The 27397-nt window shown below is 42.7% G+C and overlaps 1 protein-coding gene across 4 annotated transcripts in view; it reads right to left on the minus strand.

The window, feature by feature from the left end:
* Positions 1-27397, minus strand: part of peak1 (pseudopodium-enriched atypical kinase 1) — a 260227-nt gene that overhangs the window by 112458 nt on the left and 120372 nt on the right. For all 4 annotated transcript variants that reach the window (XM_036949915.2, XM_090201545.1, XM_090201544.1 and 1 more), the window contains one exon: positions 10222-10304. The gene's annotated coding sequence lies outside the window, so the exon portion shown is untranslated. The remainder of the gene's footprint in view (positions 1-10221; positions 10305-27397) is intronic.

The following is a 27397-nucleotide window of genomic DNA, read 5'->3' on the forward strand; positions in this document are numbered from 1 at the left end:
CTTTGGCAAAGTGGGTGGGGTTATTTATATCCTTTCTGTTTGGTCCTGTCCGGGGGTGTCATCGGATGGGGCCACAGTGTCTCCTGACCCCTCCTGTCTCAGCCTCCAATATTTATGCTGCAGTAGTTTATGTGTCGGGGGGCTAGGGTCAGTTTGTTATATCTGGAGAACTTCTCCTGTCCTATCCGGTGTCCTGTGTGAATTTAAGTATGCTCTCTCTAATTCTCTCTTTATTTCTCTCTAGGAGGACAAGAGCCCTAGGACCATGCCTCAGGACTACCTGACATGATGACTCCTTGCTGTCCCCAGTCCACCTGGCCGTGCTGCTGCTCCAGTTTCAACTGTTCTGCCTTATTATTATTATTTGACCATGCTGGTCATTTATGAACATTTGAACATCTTGGCCATGTTCTGTTATAATCTCCACCCGGCACAGCCAGAGGAGGACTGGCCACCCCACATAGCCTGGTTCCTCTCTAGGTTTCTTCCTAGGTTTTGGCCTTTCTAGGGAGTTTTTCCTAGCCACCGTGCTTCTACACCTGCATTGCTTGCTGTTTGGGGTTTTAGGCTGGGTTTCTGTACAGTACTTTGAGATATCAGCTGATGTACGAAGGGCTATATAAATAAATTTCATTTGCCTGCATTAAAGTCCCACTAGGAACACCGCTTCTGGGTGAGTATTTTCTTCTTTGCTTATGGCCTTATAGAGTTGGTTGAGAGTTGTCTTAGTGCCAGCTTCGTTCTGTGGTGGTAAATAGACGACTATGAATAATATAGATGAGAACTCTCTTGGTGGATAGTGTGGTCAACAGCTTATCATAAGGTACAGGCGAGCAATACCTCAAGACTTTTTAAATATTAGACATTGCACACCAGCAATTATTGACAAATAGACACACACACCCCACCCCTCGTAGGTAGCGTCTCTGTTCTGCCGGTGCATGGAAAATCCCGCTAGCTCTATATTGTCCGTATCATCATCGTTCAGCCACGTCTCGGTGAAACATAAGATGTTACAGTTTTTAATGTCCCGTTGGTAGGATAATCTTAAAACGTAGGTCATCAACTTTATTTTCCAACGGTTGCACGTCAGCAAGAACAATGGATGGCAGTGGGAGTTTACTCGCTCGCCTCCGGATTCTCAGAAGGCTGCCCGATCTGCAGCCCCTATTCCTGCGTCTTTCTTCACGCAAAAGGCGGGGATCTGGGCCTGTTCCAGTGAAAGCAGGAAAGTCTTCCCGTCGGACTCTTTAAAGGAAAAAGTTTCTCAATGTCCGCGGTAATCGCTGTTCTGATGTCTAGAAGTTATTAACGGTCGTAAGAGACGGTAGAAGCAACATTATGTACACAGTTAAATTAAATACGTATTGTATGTACAGTGCCTTGCGAAAGTATTCGGCCCCCTTGAACTTTGCGACCTTTTGCCACATTTCAGGCTTCAAACATAAAGATATAAAACTGTATTTTTTTGTGAAGAATCAACAACAAGTAGGACACAATCATGAAGTGGATATTTGTGGATATTTCAAACTTTTTTAACAAATCAAAAACTGAAAAATTGGGTGTGCAAAATTATTCAGCCCCTTTACTTTCAGTGCAGCAAACTCTCTCCAGAAGTTCAGTGAGGATCTCTGAATGATCCAATGTTGACCTAAATGACTAATGATGATAAATACAATCCACCTGTGTGTAATCAAGTCTCCGTATAAATGCACCTGCACTGTGATAGTCTCAGAGGTCCGTTAAAAGCGCAGAGAGCATCATGAAGAATAAGGAACACACCAGGCAGGTCCGAGATACTGTTGTGAAGAAGTTTAAAGCCGGATTTGGATACAAAAATATTTCCCAAGCTTTAAACATCCCAAGGAGCACTGTGCAAGCGATAATATTGAAATGGAAGGAGTATCAGACCACTGCAAATCTACCAAGACCTGGCCGTCCCTCTAAACTTTCAGCTCATACAAGGAGAAGACTGATCAGAGATGCAGCCAAGAGGCCCATGATCACTTTGGATGAACTGCAGAGATCTACAGCTGAGGTGGGAGACTCTGTCCATAGGACAACAATCAGTCGTATATTGCACAAATCTGGCCTTTATGGAAGATTGGCAAGAAGAAAGCCATTTCTTAAAGATATCCATAAAAAGTGTTGTTTGAAGTTTGCCACAAGCCACCCGGGAGACACACCAAACATAAGGGAAGAAGGTGCTCTGGTCAGATGAAACCAAAATTGAACTTTTTGGCAACAATGCAAAACGTTATGTTTGGCGTAAAAGCAACACAACTCATCACCCTGAACACACCATCCCCACTGTCAAACATGGTGGTGGCAGCATCATGGTTTGGGCCTGCTTTTCTTCAGCAGGGACAGGGAAGATGGCTAAAATTGATGGGAAGATGGATGGAGCCAAATACAGGACCATTCTGGAAGAAAACCTGATGGAGTCTGCAAAAGACCTGAGACTGGGACGGAGATTTGTCTTCCAACAAGACAAGATCCAAAACATAAAGCAAAATCTACAATGGAATGGTTCAAAAATAAACATATCCAGGTGTTAGAATGGCCAAGTCAAAGTCCAGACCTGAATCCAATCGAGAATCTGTGGAAAGAACTGAAAACTGCTGTTCACAAATGCTCTCCATCCAACCTCACTGAGCTCGAGCTGTTTTGCAAGGAAGAATGGGAAAAAATGTCAGTCTCTCGATGTGCAAAACTGATAGAGACATACCCCAAGTGACTTACAGCTGTAATCGCAGCAAAAGGTGGCGCTACAAAGTATTAACTTAAGGGGGCTGAATAATTTTGCACGCCCAATTTTTCAGTTTTTGATTTGTTAAAAAAGTTTGAAATATCCAATAAATGTCGTTCCACTTCATGATTGTGTCCCACTTGTTGTTGATTCTTCACAAAAAAATAGTTTTATATCTTTATGTTATATCTTTATGTTTGAAGCCTGAAATGTGGCAAAAGGTCGCAAAGTTCAAGGGGGCCGAATACTTTCGCAAGGCACTGTATGTTTTGTCCAATATGTTACAATATTATTTTACAAATAATTTGACCAATGTGTTATTGCGCTCATTTCTGGAGGGGGAAATTGTTAGATGGTGTCAGTATAATTTATTTTTTTGAATTTTACCCCTTTTTCTCCCCAATTTCGTAGTAAGAGGTGTGTAATATCAGTCTATATAGGCCTAATACAGTATATTATAATGCAGTACAGAAATAGTCCACACAAAAAGACAACTGGAGCTTGTTTAATTTATTTACCCAAGAGAGAATAGATCTATGGGCTTTTATGATTTTCTGTTGCGTGTAATACATGGGAAAGCCTATAGTATGTATTGGATAACAGGACAATCGTTGGTCCATTTTTTTGGGCTTGGGCTCATAAAATGTATTTTAATGTAAGGCTCTCATCTGGCTCAATTGTCCTACAGTATCAATCAAAGCTCGAATCTAGACATATTTAAATGTTCTGCCGTCGGGCCCTGCTCCTTTTTCCCCCCCACGCGCTATTAGGACCACAGACTGATGAGTTGCGAGTTGGGCCATGGGGCGGGGGCCTTTTGAAGAGTTGGTCCTGGGGGGGTGTTTGAACCAAATGGTTGTCCGACTCCGCATTATTTCATTTGAGCTTTAAAAGGTCTGCATGGTCAGCCTGACATCTGAAGTGGCTATACAGCATGTATGGTGATAAGGCCTCTACAGAAGTCAGGGCATTCATACGTTTTGCGCTTCTCAGAGCAGAACTATTGAGTAGAGCTGTTGTGAAGGAAGTTGTCCAGGGAGAATGTGTTTATATAGGACTAGGGCTGTAGCGGTCATGAAAATCTGTCAGACAGTTACTGTATTGCAAAAGACTGCCGGTACAGTAAACCACAAATCCACTATTTATTTTAGTCAGGTCTAAAGAAACATCATGATAAGAAGAAAATGTTTTTCAGGTGAACAGAATATGAGTTGGTCTACTGTATGTTATCTGGCTACGGTCCATGGCATAGGCTGTAGGGTTGTTCATTTAGCTGACAAGATACAGTATGCTTATACAGTTGAAGTGGGAAGTTTACATACACCTTAGCCAACTACATTTAAACTCAGTTTTTCACAATTCCTGGCATTTAATCCTAGAAAAAAAACAGTTTTAGGTCAGTTAGGATCACCACTTTATTTTAAGAATGTGAAATGTCAGAATAATAGTAGAGAATTATTTATTTCAGCTTTTATTTCTTTCATCACATTCCCAGTGGGTCAGAAGTTTACATATACTCAATTAGTATTTGGTAGCATTGCCTTTAAATTGTTTAACTTGGGTCAAATGTTTCGGGTAGCCTTCCACAAGCTTCCCACAATAAGTTCATTCTTCCTGACAGAGCTGGTGTAACTGAGTCAGGTTTGTCGGCCTCCTTGCTCTCACACAATTTTTCAGTTCTACCAACACATTTTCTATAGGAGTCAGGGCTTTGTGATGGCCACTCCAATACCTTGGCATTGTTGTCCTTAAGCCATTTTGCCACTTTGGAAGTATGCTTGGGAAGTATGCTTGGGGTCTTTGGAAGTATGCTTGGGGTCATTGTCCATTTGGAAGACCCTTTTGTGACCAAGCTTTAACTTCCTGACTGATGTCTTGAGATGTGGCTTCAATATATCCACGTACTTTTCTCTCCTCATGATGCCATCTATTTCGTGAAGTGCACCAGTCCCTCCTGCAGCAAAGCACCCCCACAACATGATGCTGCCACCCCTGTGCTTCACGGTTGGGATGGTGTTCTTCGGCTTCAAATCCTCCCCCTTTCTCCTCCAAACATAATGATGGTCATTGTGGCTTCTTCCTTGCTGAGCGGTCTTTCAGGTTATGTCAATATAGGAATCGTTTTACTGTGGATATAGATACTTTTGTACCGGTTTCCTCCAGCATCTTCACAAGGTCCTTTGCTGTTGTTCTGGGATTGATTTTCACTTTTCGCACCAAAGTACGTTCATCTCTAGGAGACAGAACACGTCTCCAACCTGAGCGGTATGACAGCTGCGTGGTCTCATGGTGTTTATACCTGCGTACTATTGTTTGTACAGATGAACGTGGTACCTTCAGGTGTTTGAAAAATGCTCCCAAGGATGAACCAGACTTGTGGAGGTCTACAATTTTTTTTCTGAGGTCTTGGCTGATTTCTTTAGATTTCCCCATGATGTCAAGCAAAGAGGCACTGAGTTTGAAAGTAGGCCTTGAAATACATCCACAGGTACACCTCCAGTTGACTCAAATGATGTCAATTAGCCCATCAGAAGCTTATAAAGCCATGACATAATTTTCTGGAATTTTCCAAGATGTTTAAAGGCAGTCAACTTAGTGTATGTAAACTTCTGACTCACTGGTATTCTGATACAGTGAATTATAAGTGAAATAATCTGTCTGAAACAACTGTTGGAAAATTTACTTGTGTCATGCACAACGTAAATGTCCAAATCCGACTTGCCAGAACTATAGTTTGTTAACAAGAAATGTGTGAAGTGGTTGAAAAACGAGTTATAATGACTCCAACCTAAGTGTATGTAAACTTCCGACTTCAACTCTATCTATCTCTATATATTTTATAGTAAGACGAATATAATTGAACTGAAATAGAACATATATTTTTCCCATTATACGAGCGAATGCGCATATGAAGTGGCAAATGTTGAGCTTAAAAGTGATCCGTTTTTTGTCAACTTTAGTTGTGAATGATACAAACCTTAGAATGTCATTGAAGTCAAATCATACACTGCATTCTGAAAGTATTCAGACCCTTTGACCTTTTCCACATTTTGTTACATTACAGCCTTATTCTAAAATTGATGATATGAGTAGCTAAGGAATAAATAGAACACTTATTTCACCTAAACTGTATGCCATGGGATCTCCAACCTTGTTCCTGCAGCTACCCAGTGCTTCATTTGGGAAACCAAGTGAAATCTAGTCGGGAACACTGATAGTAATATGTTTATGCAACAAAACATATTTCACTAAACTGTTGACAGCCTGTCTGCGTGCTCAAGAAAGGAGTAAAGGAGATGGAAACACGAGGTGGCAGGACAAAAACATTTGGGGGGGATGCATGCCAGCAAAGTCACTACACAACACAACACTAAACAATACATTAATTGCATTATAACGGTGACAGATGGTGCCCACAAACTGTTAGGGCCTACATAAACCTGTCCCAACAGCAGAGTCCCAACACCTTACCACTGCTACACTTGGCTATCAGTGGAGCCTTGTCTGGCAGAGGAACAGTTCATTCAGCCTCATTTACTGCCTTTTTTAAAAAAGATAGCTGATATGGCTGACTTGCTTAAAACAAATGTGGTTTCTACTGACAATTGAGATGTACAACTATGGCATAAAGGAATGAATGACGAGCAGATAAGAAGAAAGCTAGGACGAACGTAGTCAATAACTATTTGTTCTGGACTTTTTATTTTTTTTATTTAATCTATCTTTAACTAGGCAAGTCAGTCACTTATTTACAATAACGGCCAAACCCACCCCTAACCCGGACGAAGCTGGGCCAATTGTGCGCCGCCCTATTCGACTCTCGATCACGGCCGGTTGAAATACAGCCCGGGATTGAACCCGGGTCTGTAGTGACACCTCTAACACTGTGATGCAGTGCATTAGACAGCTGCACCACTCGTGAGGCCCTTTTGAAATGTACTGCAAAACAATTCAGAACATGGGTCGTTCTTACAGCACACCAAGTCAGAACCGTAGGATAAATAAAGGGAGAATATAAGCAGACAATCAAATCTCTTACAATATTCAATTTTTATATTTCTCTAAAACTGGCTATAGGTTACATGTGCACCACTAAGTCAGAACAGTAGGCTAAATTATGAGGTGAACATTGACTTGCTTAGTTGGATAACGATAAAAAAAAGAAAGAATAATAAAGTCTGTCATTCTCTGGATTTATGGTGCTTTCAAGAGAAGACTCTGGAAAAAAAAAACAAAGTTGAATCATGATGACGCCAGTGATCTTCAGGTCGGAGCTCTACAAAGAGGCCTAAGTTCCCGACTTGCAATTCCTAGTTGGATGGCCGTTCAAAATGTATCTTCCCCAGTTGGAGCTCGTTTTTTCCCCCCAGAGTTCCCAGTTGTCTTGAACTCACTGAAGTCTGAGATTTCCCAGTTTCTAGTTGTTTTGAGCACGGCAGAAGTCATGCTGGATTGACAGCATGGCCAATGTTGAATGTTTATAATTTTAAGCTTTATATTTTTTTATAATTTCACACCCTCCATATGGAGCCTCCAAACATATTTTCGGAGCATAAATTGGCTTTTAGAATGATTCTGTCCCAGAGTTTTTTATGCTTTAGAATGACACTTCTGGTTTTGGTGGGAAATACAGGTTTACCTGAGATAATATGCATTTTTTTTTTTTTTCTCGGGATTAACATTTATAGCCTACTCTACGTCAACTCGTACATAAAGTTAACACAGCTCTATGGAATGCAAGGAGAAGAAGAGAATCAAAGACTGACAATATCATATTGCTGAGTCTAACTTTTACTTGCTTAAAACAAATGTGGTTTCTACTGACAATTGAGATGTACAACTATGGCATAAGGGAATGAATGACGAGCAGATAAGAAGAAAGCTAGGATGAACGTAGTCAATACAAAAGGCTCTGGGAAACGAGGCCAGGATCAGAGGGAATTTTAGCGTTAGGTCTAAAAACACTCAGACGAATAGAGACCAAGGACACGTTTCACAGTGGTGTGCAAAAAGCGTCATTTCTAACCTTGAGCCTAACTAAGTATGTGCTATATTTTCTCCCAGAACTTGACATTCAAAATGTCAAGTTTTCACTACCGATTCGAGGCCGGGCCCTTAATGCCAGCGTCAATTTGTCCACTTGTTTCAGTTGCCCATCCTCTCCATTTGCTCTAAATCGGGGATGAGCTCAAACGTGTGACTTTCTGTAGCCTTGGGGCATCATCAGTGCCTAACTGTATTCCTATATGAGGAAGGAGCATGGGTGAGTGTGTGAAAGAGAGTCTTCACCCTCTTTTACATCTCTCTGGGGAGAGCAACAGACTGAGGGCAGAGATCAATGCATGATTGCAGGCTGAGGTTACTCCAATGCCATGGCTGAAGTGTGTGTATGTGTGTGAGAGAAGGGGGCGGCGGGGAATGATTTGATTTCACTATAAGAGTTATGTTTAAATGGCAGGATGGAGAGCAAGTAGTCAGTAACAACTCAAATAAGGCATGAGAGGCAGAGAGGAGCCGAGATGGGTGAAATGTAGCTCTTTCCCGTGGCACTGCCGAGACCCATACTGATGAGGATAATGGGAAAATGGCCGACCGTTCTTTTCAGTACAGACCCAAAGTTATTTCAGTAATGACTTACCAACTTTGGCTATGGCTGCCATAAAGCTACGCTAGGTCAGGGGACTCCTGGGTATACAGGCGTTTGGCTATGGCTCTGGCTGCCATAAAGCTACGCTAGGTCAGGGGACTCCTGGGAATACAGGCTTCTGTTCCAGCCCACACCTGATTCAACTAGTCAAGGACCAGACCTGATGCATAGCCAATGGGCTTACTCAGGAGAGTGCAACTTTACAAAATAATAAGCAAAGATGTATGCTACATTCTGTGATGTTCCAGTGCAATACTATTATATTAAGCAACAAAAACAGAGGGTTAATCATTGAAATATGATAATATTATGTACACATCCTGTATACAGCAGCGTATCACTTTGACCTGGCAGGCTTCCCATTCTCTGCACATATTATAATCTACGTGTCACAACACATGTATGAAATGTATCCAGACAGGTATCATTCAAATAATTCACACTCGTCTCAAGACGAGCAGTTTGCTAGCATTAAGGTTTCACGTGTTCATTCCCAGGCTGTTAGTTCACACTTGGCAGTCTTGAGGAACATGTTTTGGCTGCGGCAAATTTGGATGTCCTCTATACTATAGCTTCCCTCATATCATCATTGCTGGGGCGGGGGGGACATAAACATACCCACTTACTTTACTTCTACATTACAAAGCACTAATAATTCAATAATTGACCCACCTACTTCTAGAGAACAAAGCATCCATGGAGTTGTGAGGTGGATTCCATTTCAATGTCCAAGTCCTAACTCAGGTTGTTGCATTGAAGACTTTGCATTTTCAATGGAAATACACTCTATGCTCTTTGGATTACGGACATTGGGGAGGAATCACATTTCATCTGGAGGCGAAGTCCAAACAATCCACACAAAGCAGGAACGTTTTGCTGTCCTACCCAGACAAAAAGGAGAGCACACAGTCCCATCCGAGGGAAGTCAGGAAGCTGGCCTAGACACGAGGCCCAGGAGACAAGTCTATGTCTCTGACTGAAGGAGGCACAGCAGAGAGGAGGGCTCACATTCAACCTCCTGTCTCATACCCTCTCAGCTTGCCAGGCTGACTGCAACTCTCTGGTTATGTCAGAGCTCTTGGGTGTGTGTGTGTGTGTTTATATGAGAGTGTCTGTTCGGTGTTTATATGAGAGAGCGAATGCATATGTGTAGGATTTCTCTGTGTGTGTGTGTGTGTGTGTGACTGTGGTTGAGTGTCTCACGCACACGCATTCACAAAATATGAAGGGCAGCCATGGGAGAAAGGTATTCAGGGATAATACAGTAACTAAAGGGAAGTTTCCCCACTGGCACAAACAAACAGTAACATCTGTGACAAGAGAAGCAGAGGTACAGAGTGCTGCACAAACACAGCTGAGCAGAAAGCAGCCTTGGCTGCAACACACATGGCTGCTCTTTACAGTCTTCAGCAAACGGGCCCTGAGACATATGGACAAGCACTTCGTTAGCTGTAGGGTATTAAGGCGAAGAGATAAATCACCAAAACAACAAGCATGGTGGCAAACAACTGTAGGAAAAAAATGTAAACGCTGGGAATTTCTAGGGTGTGATTTTGTCCTGACCTATTGTAATGGTTGTTTATTTTCTTGAGACACTAAGATTTGTCATCAGAGGTGAGTACACTGCTCATTTCCTGAAGGCATAGAGTGCAGGAATATTCTAGTACCGTTATACTATTCTAAAATATACTGTATCTTGGTTGTCTGCCCACACTTGTACTCCATGTAACACTTCACTATATAGCTAATGTAAGGCTAGAGGGAGAGACGCAGACACACATACACATATTACAGCACAGAGGAAGAGTGAACGGAGGCAACTTACAGTGTAATGAATCACACAGCAGCCATGGACTCCCAGCGGCTCCCAGCAAACGGTGGTCGGACCAACACTATCACTGCTGGAGTCTGTGAGGGAGCGAGGAAGAGGGACAAGGAATCAAATGGAGAAAGAGAAAGGGAGAAACAGAGGGGAAGAGGCAGAGAAAGAAGAAAAATAGATATTGCGAGAGATGGGGAGGGAGAGGTAGAGAGAGATAGGAGGGAGAGAGGACAAAGAGAGAGTGGGAAAGATCTATTGTTATTTGCTTGCTTGAGATGATAACCATGTCACTCATTCAGACACACAGGGTGAGTGAACACAGATCAGAATATAGATTACATTATACACCTCCTACATGTACGCACACACCAGTGTCAATGGTCTCGCCAGAGATGTTCGATCTGGTTCAATTCCGGGCTCTGGCTGGGCCACACAAGGACATTCAGAGACTTGTCCCGAAGCCACTCCTGTGTTGTCTTGGCAGTGTGCTTAGGGTCGTTGTCCTGTTGGAAGGTGAACCTTCGCCCCAGTCTGAGGTCCTGAGTGCTCTGGAGCAGGTTTTCATCAAGGCTTTCTCTGTAAGCCGGGGCTCCCGAGTGGCACAACGGTCTAAGGCACTGCATCGCACTACGGACCCTAGTTTGATCCCGGGCTGTATCACAACCGGCCGTGATCGGGAGTCCCATAGGGCGGCACACAATTGGCCCAGCGCCGTCTGGGTTAAGGGATGGTTTGGCCAGGGGGGCTTTACTTGGCTCATCATGCTCTTGCAACTCCTTGTGGCGGTCCGGGCGCCTGCAGGCTGACCTCGGTAGTCAGGTGAAAGGGGTTTCCTCCGACACATTGATGCGGCTGGCTTCCAGGTTAAGCGGGAGGGTGTTAAGAAGCAATTTTGGCAGGTCCTGTTTTGGAGGGCGCATGACTCGAGCTTCGCCTCCAGAGCCATTTGGGGAGTTACAGCGATGAGACAAGATCGAAATAGTCTTTCCCTAAATCCTGACTAGTCTCGCAGCCGTTGAAAGACATCACTAGAGGATAATGCTGCCACCACCACGTTTGACCATAGGGATGGTGCCAAGTTTCCTTTAGACGTGACGCTTGGCATTCAGGCGAAATAGTTCAATCTTGGTTTCTCATGGTCTGAGAGTCCTTTAGATGCCTTTTGACAAACTCCAAGCAGGCTGTCATGTGCCTTTTACTGAGGATTGGTTTCCTTCTGGCCACTCTACCATGAAGGCCTGATTGGTGGAGTGCTGCAGAGATGGTTGTCCTTCTTGAAGGTTCTCCCATCTCCACAGAGGAACTCCAAAGCTCTGTCAGACTGACCATTGGGTTCTTGGTCACCTCCCTAACTAAGGCCCTTCTCCCCCGATTGCTCAGTTTGTACGGGCAGCCAGCTCTAGGAAGAGTCTTGGTGGTTCCAAACTTCTTCCATTTAAGAATGATGGAGGCCACTGTGTTCTTGGGGACATTCAATGCTGCAGAAATGTTTTGGTACCCTTCCCCAGATCTGTGCCTCGACACAATCCTGTCTCGGAGCTCTACGGAAAATTCCTTCAACCTCATGGCTTGGTTTTTGCTCTGACATGCACTGTCAACTGTGGGACCTTATATAGACAGGCAGGTGCCTTTCCAAATCATGTCCAATAAATTGAATTTACTCCAATCAAGTTGTAGAAACATCAAGGATTTTCAATGGAAACAGGATGCAGCGAAGCTCAATTTCGAGTCTCATTACAAAGGGTGTGAATACTTTTGTAAATAAGGTATCTGTTTTCGCATTGTCATTGAGGTATTGTGTGCAGAATGATGAGGATTTTTTTTTTTAGATGTAATCCATTTTAGAATAAGGCTGTAACGTAACAAAATGTGGAAAAAGTCAAGGGGTCTGAATACTTTCACATATATATATATATATATATATATATATATATACACATACACACACAGTGCCTTGCGAAAGTCGGCCCCCTTGAACTTTGCGACCTTTTGCCACATTTCAGGCTTCAAACAAAGATATAAAACTGTATTTTTTTGTGAAGAATCAACAACAAGTGGGACACAATCATGAAGTGGAACGACATTTATTGGATATTTCAAACTTTTTTAACAAATCAAAAACTGAAAAATTGGGCGTGCAAAATTATTCAGCCCCTTTACTTTCAGTGCAGCAAACTCTCTCCAGAAGTTCAGTAAGGATCTCTGAATGATCCAATGTTGACCTAAATGACTAATGATGATAAATACAATCCACCTGTGTGTAATCAAGTCTCCGTATAAATGCACCTGCACTGTGATAGTCTCAGAGGTCCGTTAAAAGCGCAGAGAGCATCATGAAGAACAAGGAACACACCAGGCAGGTCCGAGATACTGTTGTGAAGAAGTTTAAAGCCGGATTTGGATACAAAAAGATTTCCCAAGCTTTAAACATCCCAAGGAGCACTGTGCAAGCGATAATATTGAAATGGAAGGAGTATCAGACCACTGCAAATCTACCAAGACCTGGCCGTCCCTCTAAACTTTCAGCTCATACAAGGAGAAGACTGATCAGAGATGCAGCCAAGAGGCCCATGATCACTCTGGATGAACTGCAGAGATCTACAGCTGAGGTGGGAGACACTGTCCATAGGACAAAAATCAGTCGTATATTGCACAAATCTGGCCTTTATGGAAGAGTGGCAAGAAGAAAGCCATTTCTTAAAGATATCCATAAAAAGTGTTGTTTAAAGTTTGCCACAAGCCACCTGGGAGACACACCAAACATGTGGAAGAAGGTGCTCTGGTCAGATGAAACCAAAATTGAACTTTTTGGCAACAATGCAAGACGTTATGTTTGGCGTAAAAGTAACACAGCTCATCACCCTGAACACAACATCCCCACTGTCAAACATGGTGGTGGCAGCATCATGGTTTGGGCCTGCTTTTCTTCAGCAGGAACAGGGAAGATGGTTAAAATTAATGGGAAGATGGATGGAGCCAAATACAGGACCATTCTGGAAGAAAACCTGATGGAGTCTGCAAAAGACGTGAGACTGGGACGGAGATTTGTCTTCCAACAAGACAATGATCCAAAACATAAAGCGAAATCTACAATGGAATGGTTCAAAAATAAACATATCCAGGTGTTAGAATGGCCAATTCAAAGTCCAGACCTGAATCCAATTGAGAATCTGTGGAAAGAACTGAAAACTGCTGTTCACAAATGCTCTCCATCCAACCTCACTGAGCTCGAGCTGTTTTGCAAGGAAGAATGGGAAAAAATGTCAGTCTCTCGATGTGCAAAACTGATAGAGACATACCCCAAGCAACTTACAGCTGTAATTGCAGCAAAAGGTGGCGCTACAAAGTATTAACTTAAGGGGGCTGAATAATTTTGCACTCCCAATTTTTCAGTTTTTGATTTGTTAAAAAAGTTTGAAATATACAATAAATGTCGTTCCACTTCATGATTGTGTCCCACTTGTTGATTCTTCACAAAAAAATACAGTTTTATATCTTTATGTTTGAAGCCTGAAATGTGGCAAAAGGTCGCAAAGTTCAAGGGAGCCGAATACTTTCGCAAGGCACTGTATATATATAGCTTTGGATACGTGGGTGTAATGCACTATAAAAGGAAAGAGAAAAGTCCTTTTCAGCGGAGAGTTCTTTCTTTCTCATAAAAGTAGTAGAGTGGGAAGGTTAGGAGCCATAGGCAGAGCAGCATTAGCATAACATCACCAGTTTGGAATTGTGTGTGTGTGTGTGTGTGTGTGTGTCCTTGCAGGCGTGTGGATGTGTTTAACTATTCTTGTGGGGACCAGAAGTCCCAACAAACAAACATTTCATGAACTGGGGACATTTTGTTAGTCCTCACGAGGTCAAATGCTATTTCTAAGGGGTTTAGGATTAAGGTTAGAATTAGTGTTAGAATTACATTAAGGGTTAGTTTTAGGGTTAGGTTTTTGGGTTAAGATTAAGGTTAGGGTAAGAGTACGGGTTATTTCAGTTTGGGATTGGGGGAAAATAGGATTTTGAATGGGACTGAAATGTGTGTCCCCACAAAGAATGTGTGTGTATGTGCATTATGCATGCGCCTGCTTGTGTGTGTGTGACAATATTTATTGGTTGTGGGCCGACTACAGAGAGCCCTTTCCAAAGTGTTAGCAGGCTGATTTATGTGGACAGACAGCTAGGGGACCCCCGTTGGCCATGAACCAACAGGTGAGGCCTGCTGGGATTTCAGAGACTGGCCACAAAAAGGCAGCGTACTGAAAAGAGGGAGGCTGAGAGACAGTTTTAGAAGCTACGATAGAAGGGTTTTGATGTTTAGCAACAAAACTGATGCGTGCGCAAGTATGGCGCAAAACTTTGGCTTAGATTGTTGACAACATGTCAACTATATTTAGTCTCCAAAGTTTATTGAAAACACTAATAAATTTGCACAATGTGCACTTCTTGTCTCTCAAAATACATTGCTACAGTTGTTGGTTAGCTAGCTAGTGAATTTTAGCCATATTAGCAAAACTAGACATAGTATAAAGAACAAGTTACATCGTCCACCTACGATTCCCCACATGGCTGGTTCTTGTCATTGTTGCTAGCCATCTGGCCATCCAGAATCACAACACCACACAGCCTTCTGCCCCATTGAAGCGTGTGCATCGTTTTCGCAACGTTGTCAGCTAATCCGTCTTTAAGGCCTATAAACAATGGTAAAACTTATATCAATATTTCAGGTAAAGAGCAAGACTCACTAACTGTGGATTTAGGTTGAAGCGCCCCGTTAACGTTCCAATTGCTGCTGTAAAGCCAAACACGTTACAAGGAAAAATAACCTGTGGGAATTCTTAAGCCTTGGGCCAAAGAGATTTGTCCATATCTTGCCCGGAGTTTGTTATTATTATTATTATTTTTTACCCCCCAATTTCATGGTATCCAATTGGTAGGTACAGTCTTGTCCTATCACTGCAACTCCCGCACGGACTCGGGAGAAGCGAAGGTCGAGAGCCGTGCGTCCTCTGAAACACAATCCAACCAAGCCACATTGCTTCTTGACACAATGCCCATTTAACCCAGAAGTCAGCCACACCCATGTGTCGGAGGAAACACAGTACATCTGCCAACCGTGTCAGCATGCACTTGCGGCCGAGATGGGACCAGGACAACCCTACCGGCCAAACCCTCCCCTAACCCGGACGATGCTGGGCCAATTGTGCGCCGCCCCATGGGTCTCGTGGTCGGCTGCGACAGAGCCTGGACTCGAACCAAGAATCTCTAGTGGCACAGCGATGCAGTGCCTTAGGGCCTCCCGAGTGACACAGTAATCACAAAAAAAATCTACATTTAATGGGAAATTCCAGTGAAGACCACGTACCATATCACTCCCTCCCCAAGTCATACATAGCTTCATTACCAAAAGCTCCAAACAAAGGTCAGCCTACATGCTGAGTTGACTCATAAAAATATGACTCAGAGTTCACTCAGTTAACTGAAGGACGGGTCAGACACTACCACACCGGTGTTGGAGCTGTGATGAAAAGTTAAGCGCCAGAATGTAGGTATAATCTCCCTCAGTTTTTTATGCTACCAAATTTTCCCAAAACTCTTAAAGAAATGCTCTGAATTAGGATTCAAATATGTCTGCAGAAATAATTGGGCGTCACCTATGACATGACACCATGACTTTAAAAAAAATATAGGTTTTGGTTATTGAATGGCGCTGGAAGGGATGGCTACTGTTTTATGGGCTTCTAACCAATTGTGCTATTTTATGTTTTTCCTCATTGTTTGTAACTTATTTTGCACATAATGTTGATGCTACAGTCTCTTATGACCGAAAAGAGCTTCTGGATATCTGAACTGCGATTACTCACCTCAAACTGGACAAAGATTTTATCTTTAATGAGTCGGACACGAAGGATATGTTGCTCCCAGACAAGGCCCAAATCTCCGTAATTCGCATGAAGAAAATAAGGAAATACAGGAGGCGGAGAGTAGGGTGCTTGTGAGAATTTGTTGCCTCTACAATCTGTTCAATTAGCCAACGTGCAATCACTGGAGAATAAACTGGATGATCTCCATTTGAGATTATCCTACCAACTGGACATTAACAACTGTTTATTTATTTTTTTATTTTACCTTTATTTAACCAGGCAAGTCAGTTAAGAACAAATTCTTATTTTCAATGACGGCCTGGGAACAGTGGGTTAACTGCCTGTTCAGGGGCAGAACGACAGATTTGTACCTTGTCAGCTCGGGGGTTTGAACTCACAACCTTCCGGTTACTAGTCCAACGCTCTAACCACTAGGCTACCCTGCCGCCCCACGCTGTAATAACTGTAATAACTTATGTTTCACAGAGTCGTGGCTGAACAACGACACAGATAATATACAGTTGGCTGGGTTTTCTGTGCATTAGCACGACAGAAGTTTACATACACTAAGTTGACCGTGCCTTTAAACAGCTTGGAAAATTCCAGAAAATTATGTCATGGCTTTAGAAGCTTCTGATGGGCTATTGACATCATTTAAGTCAGTTGGAGGTGTACCTGTGGATGAATTTCAAGGCCTACCTTCAAACTCAATGCCTCTTGCTTGACATCATGGGAAAATCAAATCAGCCAAGACCTCAGAAAAACAATTGAAGACCTCCACAAGTCTAGTTCATCCTTGGGAGCAATTTCCAAATGCCTGAAGGTACCACGTTCATCTGTACAAACAATAGTATGCAAGTATAAACACCATGGGACCACGCAGCCATCACACAGCTCAGGAAGGAGACTCGTTCGGTCTCCTAGTGATGAACGTACTTTGGTGTGAAAAGTGCAAATCAATCCCAGAACAACAGCAAAGGACCTTGTGAATATGCTGGAGGACACAGGTACAAAAGAAATCTATATCCACAGTAAAACGAGTCCTATATCGACATAACCTGAAAGGCCGCTCAGCAAGGAACAAGCCACTGCTCCAAAACCGCCATAAAAAAAAACAGACTACGATTTGCAACTGCACATGGGGACAAATTCATACTTTTTGGAGAAATGTCCTCTGGTCGGAGGACAAAAATATAACTTTTTTGCCATAATGACCATCGTTATGTTTGGAGGAAAAAGGGGGAGGCTTGCAAGCCGAAGAACACCATTCCAACTGTGAAGCACGAGGGTGGCAGCATCATTTTGTGGGGGTGCTTTGCTGCAGGAGGGACTGGTGCACTTCACAAAATAGATGGCATCATGAGGAGGAAAATGATGTGAATATATTGAAGCAACATCTCAAGACATCAGTCAGCAAGTTAACGCTTGGTCGCAAATGGGTCTTCCAAATGGACAATGACCCCAAGCATACTTCCAAAGTTGTGGCAAAATGGCTTAAAGATACCAAAGTCAAGGTATTGGAGTGGCCATCACAAGCCCTAACCTCAATCATATGGAAAATGTGTGGGCAGAACTGAAAAAGCCTGTGGGAGCAAGGAGGACTACAAACCTGACTGTTACACCAGCTCTGTCAGGAGGAATGGGCCAAAATTCGCCCAATTTATTGTGGGAAGCTAGTGGAAGGCTACCTGAAACGATTGACTAAAGTTAAACACTTTAAAGGCAATGCTACCAAATACTAATTGTGTATGTAAACTTCTGACCCACTGGGAATGCGATGAAAGAAATACAAGCTGAAATACATAATTCTCTCTACTTTTATTCTGACATTTCACATTCTTAAAATAAAGTGGTGATCCTAACTGACCTAAAACTGATTTTTTCTAGGATTAAATGTCAGGAATTGTGAAACTGAGTTTAAATGTTTTTGGCTAAGATGTATGCAAACTTCTGACTTCAACTAATATATACATACATACACACGCATACACACACGGTATACCGTAATGTTGGAGCTAGAAACATAAGCACTTCACTGAACCTGTGATAAAATATGAAATGGGTAAAACAATGTTGTGGACAGTAAAATGACCAGTGTTCAATGACTATGTATATAGGGCCTCTAAGGTACAGGGTAGAGTAGCCAGCTAGTAACAATGCAGGATACCTAACAACAGCTAGTAACATGTGCACGCCGAGGAGCTTGAAGCTATCACCCTCTCCAGTCGATGTAGATGGGGGGTGTGATCTTGCTGCGGTCTTCTGAAGTCCACAATTTGCTCCTTTGTTTTGTTGATGTTGTGGGAGAGGTTATTTGCCTGGTATTACTCCTCAAGGGCCATCACCACCTCCCTGTAGGATGTCTCGTCGTTGTTGGTAATCAGGCTTACCACTGTTGTCGCGTCAGCAAACTTGATGATTGATTTAGAGACGTGTGTGGCTACGCCCTCATGGGTGAACAGGGAGTACAGGAGGGGGTTAAGCACCCAACCTTGTGGGAACCCCCATGTTGAGGATCAGCGTGGCGGAGGTGTTGCCTTCACCACCTGGGGTTGGCCTGTCAGGAAGTCCAAGACCCAATTGCACAGGGTAGGGTTCAGACCCAGGGCCCCAAGCTTAGTGATGCGCTTGGATAGCATTATGGTGTTGAAGGCTGAACTGTAGTCAATGAAAAGCATACTTACATAAGTATTCCTCTTGTCCAGACGAGATAGGGCAGTGTGCATTGCGATGGTGATTGCAACATGCGTGAATCTGTTGGGGTGGTATGCAAATTCATATGGGTCTAGGGTGTTTGGTACGGTGGACGTGATATAATCCTTAAATAGCCTCACAAAGCACTTCACGATGACAGGAGTGTTATGGGGCGATAGTCATTTAGTTAAATTACCTTTGCTTTCTTGGGTATAAGTGGGCTCAACAGACTGGGATAGGGAGAGACTGAATATGTCCGTAAACCTGCTCTGAGGACGCGGCTTGGGATGCTGTCTGGGCCGGCAGCCTCGCGAGGGTTAACATGTTTAAATGTTTTACTCGCGTCGGCCACGGAGAATGAGAGCTCACAGTCCTCGTAATCGGCAGAGGGCCGTGCCAGCAGGTCTTGTGTTTTCCTCAAAGCAGACTAAGGTGGCGTTTAACCTTGTCCGGCGTTGTCTGCGCTTTGGCTGGCTTTCCCTTTATAGTTTGTGATTTGTCCCTGTACTGTCGTTTTGCCTCTGATTGCCTTCCGGGGGGCAAAGCTGGTCTGTTTGCACACGTCCATGTTCCCAGCCAGTGATGGCAACTTAGCAATTTTGTTGCTAGATTTAGCAACTTTTCAGACTACTCTGGCAACTTTTTTTTCCAAACAGCACCTAGCAACAAATGTAGCTACTTTTACACATTTATTTGGAACTTTTACCACCTTTAAAAAGTGACTCAAATGCTAAAATGTACGCATTTTCCGTCTAAATGACACAAAACCGATTTTCTCTTGTCACACACTCAGTCACAACACAGCATTTTCCTTAGATGTCCTTTATTAAGTCCCCAGCTACAATAAATGTGGCCTTAGGACATGCGGTTTACAGTTTGCCGAGTCCAGGGGGGCACCTCACATATTCCTGCTAATGGATCCTTTTACATGGAAATGCCGAACTGTGAAATGTAATGTTGATTACAGAATAGGAATTGCCCATGGCTTTGCAGCATGAAAGCCACTGACTTGTTTATGAAAAGGTTGCGCTCTAGAAGTTATGGCTCTCTTGAAAAACCAAACAAAGTCAAACTTAAAGACAATGCAAACATGCAAATTTGTTTCTGGGCTGAGTTGAAGCAAGTTGCAACCAAGTCCGTGTGGGGTTAGGTTGGTATCAATTAGCGCTACAAGGAGATGGTGTCTTACAAGTTAGCGAATCGTCTCACCCTACTCTTTATCAAGTGCACTAAGTAGGGAATAGGGTGCCATTTGGAATGCTACCCTAGATGTTTCTCACTCTCATTAACAGAACTGGGAGAGAGGCTAACCATGTCACCACGTGGTAAGTTCAGATCCATCACACGAGACAAAGCAGTGCTAGGCCAACAGAGGAGGGAAATGAGAGAGGGATAAGGAGGATGGAGCCGCATGGTTAACACAGTAACATATTGCAACCTTGGATGGGAATACATAATGGCAAGCAACAACTAATTTACAAAGCCACTACAAGAGACCATATGATAAGTGTGTAACACATTGATTTAGACTACATATAGAATCCTTCAAATGCTTACTGTACATCAGTAGTCTTAGGTTATAGCACCGCGGTTGTTGACATCAGTCTAAATTAGCATTATTTATAAATGATCCAGATGTGCTTCAGTCCTCCAAAAGATTACACAACAATTAAGCCCATTGAAATAGACTAAATGATGAGAAAATTACATGTTACTTAAATTACTGTGCAATCAATAGCTCCAAAACCTGGTCAACGCATAATGGAGTCGATCACGTCAATGGGTTCTATTGTGAAAACTGTGTAGGCCTTTCAGTGTCTGTCCTCAGATTGACTGTTTGGTAATGCTCCTACTAAACACCCTTCCCTTTACTGTGGAATGTTTCGTCATCGGTCTCTTCCTCTCCCATAATATATCACCATAACAACCATGCACGTTCCGAAGTGGAAACAAGCGCAAGCCAAACGGCACTGACTATATCTTGCGTGTCAAGCTTTAACCAAATTATATAAAAGTCCACAGATGGGCACATTCATAGTGTACAGTGTGTGTGGGTTTTAGACATGTGGTCAGTCCTTGTTTCAAGTCAAGGGATTGCCACCCACAGTCCTTTTGGTTGCACCAACAGCAAGGGTGTGAAACAGCAGGGAGATGGTGCCAATGATGTGTGTGTCTGTCTGTCTGTGTGGTCAGTCTGGGTGTTTAATGGCAGAGGAATAGGAAAGTGTTGTTGCAGTGAAACCCTTCAGTGATTGTCCACAGTGTGGGTGGCCCTGGGTGTTATTTAACACTCCCACAGACTGGCAGACAGCTTAGTGTTTCTCTTAGCTGAAAAGCTGTTGGAAAGCGACTCAATATCAAAGTCAATCTACACTTCATTTCAGCTATAGTGGAACTGACATCAACTACACAGGAGCAAGAGTGAGTTGTAAAAAGATGTGGACATGCCTTTGGCCAAACAAATGTGATTACAGTCAAAAAAAGACTCAATTGTGTAAGATAAGAGGTTGTCTGGTTAATCGTTGTGGCTTGTTTTGGTCGTTTTCGGGGTCATGATGGTTTGTGGGGACATGAATACTTCTGAGGACTGCAAGTGGGTCAATATCCAGGGTTTGCTCATAGAGACCTGTAGAGCCGATGGCAATTTGAATCACACCACATTCCCACTTGAATTTTTTTTTTCTTCATAATTAATCAACTCTGCAAAAAAAAGAAACGTCCTCTCACTGTCGGCTGCCTTTATTTTAAGAAAACTTAACAGAGATGACTAGAAACGATTCGGTTGGCCGTTTTATGTGTGGATTAATTGTCAGAATAGAAGACCTTGTGCATTTCAGGTAAAATAACAACTCAATGTTTATATCCCAGGACAAATGAGCTAGCAACAGCAAGCTAGCTAAATATTACAAATTAGCTAGCAAGTGCAAGCTAACTAGCTAAATTGCCATACATGTTTAATGCTTTTCGACCTGTTACCAAATTAATGTCATTAGTTCAGAGTTTGTTTTGATATTTTAACCTGCATGTCGTGATCGAGTTTGGTGTGGGGGGACAAAATAAATGTATGCACAATGGCGCACGTACACAGCCGGTTTGGGATCCGTGTAAGGCACGTTCACTCAGATGAACAGGGACCGGGTGTTTTTCAGAGTCAGTAGAAAGGCCTCTTTAGTGTCCTAAGTTTTCATAACTGTGACCTTAATTGCCTACCGTCTGTAAACTGTTAGTTTCTTAACAACCGTTCCACAGGTGCATGTTCATTAATTGTTTATGGTTCATTGAACAAGCATGGGAAACAGTATTTAAACCCTTTACAATGAAGATCTGTGAAGTTATTTGGATTTTTACAAATGATCTCCGATAGACAGGGTCCTGAAAAAGGGATGTTTCTTTTTTTGCTGAGTTTATCTTGAAATTCATAACACACAAACTGCCTCTGCAGCTAATGTTTTTTTTTTTTTTTTTTTTTTTTGCATAGGCAAATTTATTTTTGCAACACACTCACTCATCACAAATTGTTATAAAGCTAGTTACAGTGCCTCCTAAAGACATGTCAATCCTTGGGGAACTAGGGTAGGCTATTAGCTGATCATTGATGTAAATCTGCTAGTTATCTAGCTCAATTTTTTTTTACTGATTGTGATTTCTCTTAAATAATAACTTCATAATATAGCCTAACATCAAAAACTTAACTCATGACACAGTATATGGCTGGCTGGCTAGTGGCTTGTGTGGATATTGTAGTATTTGTTGGTTAGCTAGAGTCTAGACTACCTGTGTTCAGTGCTTAAATGTGTAAATCGAGGTGCCGGAACAAAATGTGAGCATGAGAGGATGACCCGGGGAGCTCTGAGGTACCGGAACACATGATTTATAATCTTGTTCATTGCATGCATATAATCACTTTTGTGTAGTGGCATAGAGCAGTAGAGTGGAGAAGGTTACAGAGGTTGCACACATGGGGACCATTTTTTAGGGTCATGTAATTGTAATTCATTTTACATGACTCGAGACTTTGGCAGAATCCTTTTTTAATACAGCACAAATGTTTTGAAATTACAGTTCACTTTGACACTGAATCTGAGATTTTTAAAAACGACCTTGTCTGGAATCCATCAATAACCTGGGCCTCGGTGTGCCGCGACACACACACTGTACAATATGAGGAGGAAATTACAGTCCAAAAAAAGGCTTTCCAGTTTCACTGACTCACCCAATCATGAGCAGCTCACTTGCTGGCGATGGCCAATTGTACCAAAAGCCTAACTCTATAGTTTTACTTTGTAAAACAATGTTCGCTCAATAGGCTTATTCGGTGCTAAACTATTTTGGTAGCCTACACCAGACCGATTCGAGTAGAAGCCCTTTGCTTTACAAACTGTGTCTTCCAACGATTATATTATTAATTTTGAAAAAGGCCTGTTTTGTCTGCATGCTGTTCACTGCAGATTTCCCGACGGTAGCCTATTCCTTGTTATTGGGCTACACAAAATCCACAGCTAGGCTATTTTTTAAAGAAGCTATTGATCCGTGGCTAAATTCACAAGGCCGCAGGGCCAGACGGATTACTAGGACATGTACTGCAAGCATACACTCACCAACTGGCAAGTGTCTTCACTGACATTTTCAACCTCTCCCTGTCTGAGTCTGTCTGAGTCTGTAATACCTGTTCCAAGCAGACCACCATAGTGCCTATGCCCAAGAACACTAATATAATCTGCCTAAATGAATACCGACTCGTAGCACTCATGTCTGTAGCCATGAAGTGCTTTGAAAGGCTGGTCATGGCTCACATCAAGACCATTATCCCAGAAACCCTAGACCCACCCCAATTTGCATACTGCCCCAACAGATCCACAGATGACGCAATCTCTATTGCACTGCACACTGCCCTTTCCCACCTGGACAAAAGGAACACCTATGTGAGAATGCAATTCATTGACTAAAGCTCAATGTTCAACACCATAGCGCCCTCAAAGCTCATCAATAAACTAAGGATCTTGGGACTAAACACCTTCTGCAACTGGATCCTGGACTTCCTAACGGGCCGCCTCCAGGTAGTAAGGGTAGGTAACAACACATCTGCCACGCTGATCCTCAACACAGGAGCCGCTCAGAGGTGCGTGCTCAGCCCCCTCTTCACTCATGACTGCATGGCTAGGCACGAGTCCAACACCATCATTAAGTTTGCCGATGACACAACAGTGGTAGGCCTGATCACCGACGACGACGAGCCAGCCTACAGGGAGGAGGTCAGAGACCTGGCCGTGTGGTGCCAGGACAACAACCTCTCCCTCAACATGGAGATGATTGTGGACAACAAGAAAAAGAGGAACGAGCATGCCCCCATTCTCATCTACAGGGCTGCAGTGGAGCAGGTTGAGAGTTTCAAGTTCCTTGGTGTCCACATCACCAACAAACTAACATGGTCCAAGCACACCAAGACAGTCATGAAGAGGGCACAAAACCTATTCCCCCTCAGGAGACTGAAAATATTTGGCATGGGTCCTCAGAAAAGGTTCTACAGCTGCACCATCGAGAGCATCCTGACAGGTTGCATCACTGCCTGGTATGGCAACTGCTTGGTCTCCGACTGCAAGGCACTACAGAGGACAGTGCGAAAGGCCCAGTACATCACTTGGGCCAAGCTCCCTGCCACCCAAGACCTCTATACCAGGCGGTGTCAGAGGAAGGCCCTAAAAATGGTCAAAGACTCCAGCCACCCTAGTCATAGACTGGTCTCTGCTACTGCACGGCAAGCAGTACCGGAGCAAAGTCTAGGTCCAAGAGGCTTCTAAACAGCTCCTACCCCGAAGCCATAAGACTCCTGAACACCTATTCAAATGTCTCTTTACACCGCTGCTACCATCTGTTATCATCATCGATGCATGGTCACTTTAATAACTCTACCTACATGTACATACTACCTCAACTAACCGGTGCCCCCGCACATTGACTCTGTATAGGTAACCCACTGTATATTGTCATTTTACTGCTGCTCTTTAATTATTTATTATTATTTTATTAATTACTTATTATATATTTTTTAACTGCATTGTTGGTTAGGGGCTCGTAAAGTAAGCATTTCACTTTAAACTTTGAACCTGTTGTATTCAGCATTTCACGGTAAGGTTGAATTTGGCGCATGTGACTAATAAAATTTGATTTTGAAATTATAGACCTACTAATGGTGCAGAAAGCTATTCTGGATCATTTTATTATTTTCGGAACAGACAGCAATCATTTTATAACTTGGCCGAATTTCCTCTGACCAGTGTCGTGTTCTTTTGCCCAGTTTAATCTTTTATTTTTATCGGCCAGTCTGAGAGATGGCTTTTTCTTTGCAACTCTGTCTAGAAGGTCAGCATCCCGGAGTCGCCTCTTCACTGTTGACTTTGAGACTGGTGTTTTGCAGGTACTATTTAATTGAGCTGCCAGTTGAAGACTTGAGGCGTCCGTTTCTCAAACTATACACTCTAATGTACTTGTCCTCTTGCTCAGTTGTGCACCGGTGCCTCCCACTCTTTCTATTCTGGTTAGAGCCAGTTTGCGCTGTTCTGTGAAGGGAGTAGTACACAGCGTTGTACCAGATCTTCAGTTTCTTGGCAATTTCTCACATGGAATAGCCTTCATTTCTCAGAACAGGAATAGACTGATGCGTTTCAGAAAAAAAGGTATTTGTTTCTGGCCATTTCGAGCATGTAATCGAACCCACAAAAAATGCTGATGCTCCAGATACACAACTAGTCTAAAGGCCAGTTCTATTGCTTCTTTAATCAGAACAACAGCTTCAGCTGTCCTAATATCATTTCAAAAGGGTTTTCTAATGATGAGTTGGCCTTTAAAATGATAAACTTGGATGAGCTAACACAATGTGCCATTGGAACACAGGAGTGATGGTTGCTGATAATGGGCCTCTGTACGCCTACATAGATTAATCCATTAAAAAAAAGCTGCCGTTTCCAGCTACAATAGTCATTTACAACATTAACAATGTCTACACTGTATATATGATGAATTTGATGATATTTTAATGGAGACATTGTTTTGCTTTTCTTTCAAAAACAAAGATATTTCTAAGTGAACCCAAACTTTTGAACGGTAGTGTAGTTAGTGGTATAAGTGTCTTGGCAATCAGGATCGATAATAAACAGCAGGGCTGTATGTGAAGAGTGTGAGTTGGTGTGGCATCAATATGCATGTGTGTGTATAGCATGTGTGTGTATAGGAGTGTAATTTGTGAGTAGAGTCCAGTGAGTGTGCAAGAGACTCAGTGCAAGAGACTCAGTGCAAGAGAGTCAGTGGAAGTTTTTTAATAGACGTGTCTTTGGGCACTCTTTAATTCACACTCCAATTCTCTGCTGTGACAAATCACACAGTTAATTACACAATCAATCAAAAATCTATCTATAAAGCAATGGTTCCCATGCAGTGACTGGTCAGATAATATTCCAGCCAGCATCAGAGTAGCTACCAGCCCCTTCATGACTCATCATTCCTCAACAAGGACAAGTGATGCCATCATTTGAAAAATTATCCAGGTTTACCTCTCCATAGTGACACCTTCCATTCATCAAGCCAGACCAGAGATGGCCTCACTCAAATGGCTGGCTGGTATCTGTGCACTGTTTTAGGGCATGACACGCTTTAGGAATGCAAGCCCTGACCTCTTCATTCTAATCCGACATTAAAAGCAAACTCCTGAAACATAATTGACCACAAACCTGCATAGAAATAACTGAAAATCAAGTATCTAGTGGATCGGTACAGTAAAATTGCACCATCACAAAAAATAAGTTTGCGCTTCATTTCGTGACTGCTCAGCTGTGCTTGGTGGCGCTCGAACAAAGCCAAGAGAGACTACCAACTCAAGATAATACCAATCCATGGGATTTCATTCAACCGGATGCTGAAAAACCCTAACAAATGAATCATCTCCCCCGATACGGCCGGCTTTCAGCTATAATCTTGCTCCAGGCAACATTCTCTCCCTCCCTGCCTTTTGGAGCGTAGACAGTTCCAATCTCCTGAGAAAATCCCTTTATCATACCAGGAGTTCTCAGTGCAGGTTCAATCAATTGTATGTTAGAGTTGAGAGAGGACCCAGCAATGGTCGCTAAAATAAAATAAAACCATTAGTTGCTTTGGATAAAAGTGTCTGCTAAATGGCACATAATATTATGATATATATTACGTTGCATCCAAGATTTTTTTTAAAATCATAATAATGCATATACTGGTTCCAAAAGGTGCTGAACACAAAGTGCAGTAAAAATCTTGAAAATATGAACTATCCCCACTCAAACATATTTTTTTACTTCCCTTAAAAAGCAGACCTTAAAAATGTATTTGGGTCATCAGCAATCATGTTCATTATTCAAATGAGCAACCATGTTCTACTATTTAATCAACAAAAGCACAACAAGGGTGTCGTTGTGTGTTCATATGTAATCGTGTGTAGTCACCAAAACACAGAGCAACACCGTGACTAAGACATACCCGCTGCTCCCGAACGTGAACAAGCGCCTCGTTAACTTGCCAGTCAGCGTGTTCAAAGCCCTACATCCTGTCTAATAACAGAGCACCCCTAGTGTCGAAAGTCCCCTTGCAACTTCACGCACACACTTCATACA

The sequence above is a fragment of the Oncorhynchus mykiss genome, chromosome 2 (genome assembly GCF_057628025.1).
Source record: "Oncorhynchus mykiss isolate SJ-2025 chromosome 2, ASM5762802v1, whole genome shotgun sequence".
NCBI classification, from domain to species: Eukaryota; Metazoa; Chordata; class Actinopteri; order Salmoniformes; family Salmonidae; genus Oncorhynchus; species Oncorhynchus mykiss.